Raw genomic sequence first — 8208 nt, forward strand, 5'->3', positions numbered from 1 at the left:
GCTTTCCTCTCTATCTCTCTCTTCCCCTCCTGCAGCCAAGGCTCCATTGGAGCAAAGATGGCCTGGGCGCTGGGGATGGCTCTGTGGCCTCTGCCTCAGGCGCTAGAGTGGCTCTGGTCGCAACATGGCGATGCCCAGAATAGGCAGAGCATCGCCCCCTGGTGGGCAAAGCGTTGCCCCTGGTGGGCGTGCTGGGTGGATCCCGGTCGGGCGCATGCGGGAGTCTGTCTGACTGTCTCTCCCTGTTTCCAGTTTCAGAAAAAATGAAAAAAAAAAAAGATCCAAATCAGCATAAGCTGAGATCTGAAAATGTAACAAAGAAACAAGAACCAGAAAAAGTGAAATGTAGAAAGGTTTACAAGTCAGCTACCACTTACTCACTTATTCAATGAGTAATTTTTTTAAAAAATAATTTTATTTTTTTAATGGGGCAACATCAATAAATCAGGATACATATATTCAAAGATAACAACTCCAGGTTATCTTGTCGTTCAATTATGTTGCATACCCATCACCCAAAGTCAGATTGTCCTCTGTCACCTTCTATCTAGTTTTCTTTGTGCCCCTCCCATCCCCCTTTCCTTCTCCCTCTCCCCCCTCCCCCTGTAATCACCACACTCTTATCAATGTCTCTTAGTTTCACTTTTATGTCCCGCCTACGTATGGAATAATGCAGTTCCTGGTTTTTTCTGATTTACTTATTTCACTTCGTATAATGTTATCAAGATCCCACCATTTTGCTGTAAATGATCCGATGTCATCATTTCTTATGGCTGAGTAGTATTCCATAGTGTATATGTGCCACATCTTCTTTATCCAGTCTTCTATTGATGGGCCTTTTGGTTGTTTCCATATCCTGGCCACTGTGAACAATGCTGCAATGAAATGGGGCTGCATGTGTTTTTACGTATCAAAATTTCTGAGTTTTGGGGGTATATACCCAGTAGAGGGTTTGCTTGGTCATAAGGTAGTTCTATTTTCAGTTTTTTGAGGAACCACCATACTTCCTTCCATAATGATTGTACTACTTTACATTCCCACCAACAGTGGATGAGGGTTCCTTTTTCTCCACAGCCTCTCCAACATTTGCTATTACCAGTCTTGTTAATAATAGCTAATCTAACAGGTGTGAAGTGGTATCTCATTGCAGTTTTGATTTGCATTTCTCTAATAACTAACGAAGATGAGCATCTATTCATATATCTGTTGGCCATTTGTATTTCTTCCTGGGAGAAGTGTCTGTTCATGTCCTCTTCCCATTTTTTTATTGGATTGTTTATTTGTTTGTTGTTGAGTTTTATGAGTTCTTTGTATATTTTGGATATTAGGCCCTTATCTGAGCTGTTGTTTGAAAATATCATTTCCCATTTAGTTGGCTGTCTGTTTATTTTGTTATCAGTTTCTCTTGCTGAGCAAAAACTTCTTAGTCTGATGTAGTCCCATTCATTAACTTTTGCCTTCACTTCTCTTGCCATTGGAGTCAAATTCATAAAATGCTCTTTAAAACCCAGGTCCATGAGTTTAGTACCTATGTCTTCTTCTATGTACTTTATTGTTTCAGGTCTTATGTTTACATCTTTCATCCATTATGAGTTAATTTTAGTACAGGGGAACAAACTGTAGTCCAGTTTCATTCTTTTGCATGTGGCTTTCCAGTTTTCCCAGCACCATTTATTGAAAAGGCTTTCTTTTCTCCATTGCGTGTTCTTGGCCCCTTTATCAAAAACTATTTGACTATATATATATATATATATATATATATATATATATATATATATATATATATGGTTTTATTTCTGGGTTTTCTATTCTGTTCCATTGGTCTGAGTGTCTATTTTTCTGCCAATTCCATGCTGTTTTGATTGTCGTGGCCCTATAATATAGTTTGAACTCAGGTACTGTAATGCCCCCAGCTTCATTCTTTTTCTTTAGGATTGCTTTGGCTATTCCGGGTGTTTTATAGTTCCATATAAATCTGACGTTTTGCTCCATTTCTTTAAAAAATGTCATTGAAATTTTGATGGGAATTGCATTGAATTTGTATATTGCTTTGGGTAATATGGCCATCTTGATTATATTTATTCTTCCTATCCAAGAACAAGGAATATTCTTCCATCTCATTATATCTTTTTCGATTTCCCTTAACAATGGTTTATAGTTTTCATTATATAAGTCCCTTACATTCTTTGTTATGTTTATTCCTAGGTATTTTTTTGTTGTTGTTGCAATCGTGAAGGGGATTATTTTTTTGAGTTCATTCTCAAATGTTTCATTGTTGGCATATAGAAAGGCTATGGACTTCTGTATGTTAATTTTGTATCCTGCGACCTTACTGTATTGGCTTATTGTTTCTAGTAGTCTTTTTGTGGATTCTTTGGGGTTTTCGATGTACAGGATCATGTCATCTGCAAAAAATGATACCTTTACTTCTTCTTTTCTGATATGGATGCCTTTTATTTCTTTGTCTTGTCTGATTGCTCTGGCTAGAACCTCTAGTACCACATTAAATAAGAGTGGAGAGAGTGGACAACCCTGTCTTGTTCCTGATTTAAGGGGGAAAGCCTTATGTTTTATGCCATTTAATGTGATGTTAGCTGATGGTTTATCATATATGGCCTTTATCATGTTGAGATATTTTCCTTCTATACCCATTTTGTTGAGAGTCTTAAACATAAAATTGTGTTGTATTTTATCGAAAGCCTTTTCTGCGTCTATTGATAAGATCATGTGGTTTTTGTTCTTTGTTTTGTTGATATGGTATATTACGTCAACCATTTTACGTATGTTGAACCATCCTTGAGACTCTGGGATGAACTCCACTTGATCATGATGTATTACTTTTTTAATATGTTGTTGTATTCTATTTGCTAGTATTTTGTTTAGTATTTTAGCATCTGTATTCATTAGAGATATTGGTTTGTAGTTTTCTTTTTTTGGTGCCATCCTTGCCTGGTTTTGGTATGAGGGTTATGTTGGCCTCATAAAATGTGTTTGGAAGTATTGCTTCTTCTTCAATTTTTTGGAAGACTTTGAGTAGAATAGGAACCAAGTCTTCTTTGAATGTTTGATAAAATTCGCTGGTATAGCCGTCAGGGCCTGGACTTTTATTTTGGGAGAGGTTTTTAATAGTTTTTTCTATTTCTTCCCTAATAATTGGTCTGTTTAGGCTTTCTGCTTCTTCTTGACTCAGTCTAGGAAGGTTGTATTTTTCTAGGAATTTATCCATTTCTTCTAGGTTGTTGAATTTAGTGGCATAAAGTTTTTCATAGTATTCTACAATAATTCTTTGTATATCTATGGTGTCCGTGCTGATTTCTCCTCTTTCATTTTGGATTTTGTTTATTTGAGTTCTTTCTCTTTTTTCCTTGGTAAGTCTTGCCAAGGGTTTGTCAATTTTGTTGATGTTTTCAAAGAACCAGCTCCTTGTTCTATTAATTTTTTCTATAGTTTTTCTGTTCACTATTTCATTTATTTCTACTCTGATTTTTATTATCTCCTTTCTCCGGCTGGTTTTGGGTTGTCTTTGTTCTTCTTTTTCCAGTTCCTTAAGGTGTGAAGTTAAGTGGTTCACTTGGGCTCTCTTGTTTGTTCATATAGGCCTGAAGTGATATGAACTTCCCTCTTATCACTGCTTTTGCTGCATCCCATAGATTCTGATATTTCGTATTGTCATTTTCATTTGTCTGTATATATCTTTTGATCTCTGCACTTATTTCTTCTTTGACCCATTCATTTTTTAAAAGTATGTTGTTTAGTTTCCACATTTTTGTGGGATTTTTTTCCTCTTTTTTGCAGTTGAATTCTAGTTTCAAGGCTTTATGATCAGGAAATATGCTTGGTACAACTTTGATTTTTCTGAATTTGCTGATGTTGTTTGGCCCAACATATGGTCAATTCTTGAGAATGATTCATGTACACTGGAGAAAAATGTATACTCAGTTACTTTGGGATGAAATGTCCTGTAGATGTCTATCATATCCAGGTGCTCTAGTGTTTTGTTTAAGGCCACTATATCTTTGTTGATTCTGTGTTTGGATGACAGATCTAGAGCCATCAGTGGTGTATTGAGGTCTCCAAGTATAATTGTATTTTTGTCAGTTTTTTTTTTTAAGGTCAATAAGTGGCTGTCTTATATATTTTGGTGCTCCTTGGTTTGGTGCATATATATTAAGAATTGTTATGTCTTGTTGATTCAGCGTCCCCTTAGCCATTATGAAATGGCCATTTTTGTCTCTGAGTACTTTTGCTGTCTTGTAGTCAGCATTATCCGATATGAGTATTGCTACACCTGCTTTTTTTTTTGGATATTTGCTTGAAGTATTGTTTTCCAGCCTTTCACTTTGAATTTGTTTTTATCCTTGTTACTTAGATGAGTTTCTTGTAGGCGGCATACAGTTGGATTTTCTTTTTTTTTTTTTTATAATTTTATTTTTTTAATGGGGTGACATCAATAAATCAGGATACATATATTCAAAGATAACAAGTCCAGGTTATCTTGTCGTTCAATTATGTTGCATACCCACCACCCAAAGTCAGATTGTCCTCTGTCACCTTCTATCTTGTTTTCTTTGTGCCTCTCCCCACCCCCTATCCCTCTCCCATTCCCCCCTCCCCCCCGTAACCACCACACTCTTGTCAATGTCTCTTAGTTTCAGTATTATGTCCCACCTACCTATGGAATAATACAGTTTCTGTTTTTTTCTGATTTACTTATTTCGCTTCGTATCATGTTATCAAGATCCCACCATTTTGCTGTAAATGTTCCGATGTCATCATTTCTTATGGCTGAGTAGTATTCCATAGTGTATATGTGCCACATCTTCTTTATCCAGTCATCTATTGATGGGCTTTTTGGTTGTTTCCATGTCCTGGCCACTGTGAACAATGCTGCAATAAACATGGGGCTGCATGTGTCTTTACGTATCAATGTTTTTGAGTTTTGGGGATATATACCCAGTAGAGGGATTGCTGGGTCATAAGGTAGTTCTATTTGCAGTTTTTTGAGGAACCACCATACTTTCTTCCATAATGGTTGTACTACTTTACATTCCCACCAACAGTGTATGAGGGTTCCTTTTTCTCCACAGCCTCTCCAACATTTGCTATTACCTGACTTGCTAATAACAGCTAATCGAACAGGTGTGAGGTGGTATCTCATTGCCGTTTTGATTTGCATTTCTCTAATAGCTAAAGAAGATGAGCATCTTTTCATATATCTGTTGGCCATTTGTATTTCTTCCTGGGAGAAGTGTCTATTCATATCCTCTTCCCATTTTTTTATTGGATTGTTTGTTTGTTTGTTGTTGAGTTTTATGAGTTCTTTGTATATTTTGGATATTAGGCCCTTATCTGAGCTGTTGTTTGAAAATATCATTTCCCATTTAGTTGGCTTTCTGTTTATTTTGTTATCAGTTTCTCTTGCTGAGCAAAAACTTCTTAGTCTGATGTAGTCCCATTCATTAATTTTTGCCTTCACTTCTCTTGCCATTGGAGTCAAATTCATAAAATGCTCTTTAAAACCCAGGTCCATGAGTTGAGTACCTATGTCTTCTTCTATGTACTTAATTGTTTCAGGTCTTATGTTTAGATCTTTGATCCATTTTGAGTTAATTTTTGTACAGGGAGAGAGACTGTAGTCCAGTTTCATTCTTTTGCATGTGGCTTTCCAGTTTTCCCAGCACCATTTATTGAAGAGGCTTTCTTTTCTCCATTGTGTGTTGTTGGCCCCTTTATCAAAAATTATTTGACTATATATATGTGGCTTTATTTCTGGACTTTCTATTCTGTTCCATTGGTCTGAGTGTCTATTTTTCTGCCAATACCATGCTGTTTTGATTGTCGTGGCCCTATAATAGAGTTTGAAGTCAGGTATTGTTATGCCCCCAGCTTCATTCTTTTTCTTTAGGATTGCTTTGGCTATTCGGGGTTTTTTATAGTTCCATATAAATCTGATGATTTTTTGCTCTATTTCTTTAAAAAACGTCATTGGAAGTTTGATGGGAATTGCATTAAATTTGTATATTGCTTTGGGTAATATAGCCATCTTGATTATATTTATTCTTCCTAGCCAAGAACAAGGTATATTCTTCCATCTCATTATATCTTTTTCGATTTCCCTTAACAATGGTTTATAGTTTTCATTATATAAGTCCTTTACATTCTTTGTTATGTTTATTCCTAAGTATTTTATTTTTTTTGTTGCAATCGTGAAGGGGATTATTCTTTTGAGTTCCTTCTCACTTGTTTCATTGTTGGCATATAGAAAAACTATTGACTTCTGTATGTTAATTTTGTATCCTGCGACCTTACTGTATTGGCTTATTGTTTCTAGTAGTCTTTTTGTGGATTCTTTGGGGTTTTTGATGTATAGGATCATATCATCTGCAAAAAGTGATACCTTTACTTCTTCTTTTCCGATATGGATGCCTTTTATTTCTTTGTCTTGTCTGATTGCTCTGGCTAGAACCTCTAGTACCACATTAAATAAGAGTGGAGACAGTGGACAACCCTGTCTTGTTCCTGATTTAAGGGGGAAAGCCTTCAGTTTAGTGCCATTTAATATGATGTTAGCTGATGGTTTATCATATATGGCCTTTATCATGTTGAGATATTTTCCTTCTATACCCATTTTGTTGAGAGTCTTAAACATAAAATTGTGTTGTATTTTATCGAAAGCCTTTTCTGCGTCTATTGATAAGATCATGTGGTTTTTGTTCTTTGTTTTGTTGATATGGTGTATTACATTAACCGTTTTACGTATGTTGAACCATCCTTGAGATTCTGGGATGAATCCCACTTGATCATGATGTATTATTTTTTTAATATGTTGTTGTATTCGATTTGCTAGTATTTTGTTTAGTATTTTAGCATCTGTATTCATTAGAGATATTGGTCTGTAGTTTTCTTTTTTTGTGCCATCCTTGCCTGGTTTTGGTATGAGGGTTATGTTGGCCTCATAAAATGTGTTTGGAAGTATTGCTTCTTCTTCAATTTTTTGGAAGACTTTGAGTAGAATAGGAACCAAGTCTTCTTTGAATGTTTGATAAAATTCGCTGGTATAGCCGTCAGGGCCTGGACTTTTATTTTTGGGGAGATTTTTAATGGTTTTTTCTATTTCTTCTCTACTGATAGGTCTGTTTAGGCTTTCTGTTTCTTCTTGACTCAGTCTAGGAAGGTTGTATTTTTCTAGGAATTTATCCATTTCTTCTAGGTTGTTGAATTTAGTGGCATAAAGTTTTTCATAGTATTCTACAATAATTCTTTGTATATCTACAGTGTCCGTGGTGATTTCTCCTCTTTCATTTTGGATTTTGTTTATATGAGTTCTTTCTCTTTTTTCCTGGGTAAGTCTTGCCAAGGGTTTGTCAATTTTGTTGATCTTTTCAAAGAACCAGCTCCTTGTTCTATTAATTTTTTCTATAGTTTTTCTGTTCTCTAATTCATTTATTTCTGCTCTGATTTTTATTATTTCCTTTCTTCGGCTGGTTTTGGGTTGTCTTTGTTCTTCTTTTTCTAGTTCCTTAAGGTGGGAAGTTAAGTGGTTCACTTGGGCTCTCTCTTGTTTGTTCATATATGCCTGAAGCGATATGAACTTCCCTCTTATCACTGCTTTTGCTGCATCCCATAGATTCTGATATGTCGTATTGTCATTTTCATTAGTCTGTATATATCTTTTGATCTCTGCACTTATTTCTTCTTTGACCCATTCATTTTTTAAAAGTATGTTGTTTAGTTTCCACATTTTTGTGGGATTTTTTTCCTCTTTTTTGCAGTTGAATTCTAGTTTCAAGGCTTTATGATCAGAAAATATGCTTGGTACAACTTCAATTTTTCTGAATTTGCTGATGTTGTTTTTGTGGCCCAACATATGGTCAATTCTTGAGAATGATTCATGTACACTGGAGAAAAATGTATACTCAGTCACTTTGGGATGAAATGTCCTGTAGATGTCTATCATATCCAGGTGCTCTAGTGTTTTGTTTAAGGCCACTATGTCTTTGTTGATTCTCTGTTTGGATGACCGATCTAGAGCCGTCAGCGGTGTATTGAGGTCTCCAAGTATGATTGTATTTTTGTCATTTTTTGTTTTAAGATCAATAAGTAGCTGTCTTATATATTTTGGTGCTCCTTGGTTTGGTGCATATATATTAAGAATTGTTATGTCTTCTTGATTCAGTGTCCCCTTAGCCATTATGAAATGGCCATTTT

Source organism: Saccopteryx bilineata, chromosome 11 (assembly GCF_036850765.1).
Source record: "Saccopteryx bilineata isolate mSacBil1 chromosome 11, mSacBil1_pri_phased_curated, whole genome shotgun sequence".
NCBI classification, from domain to species: Eukaryota; Metazoa; Chordata; class Mammalia; order Chiroptera; family Emballonuridae; genus Saccopteryx; species Saccopteryx bilineata.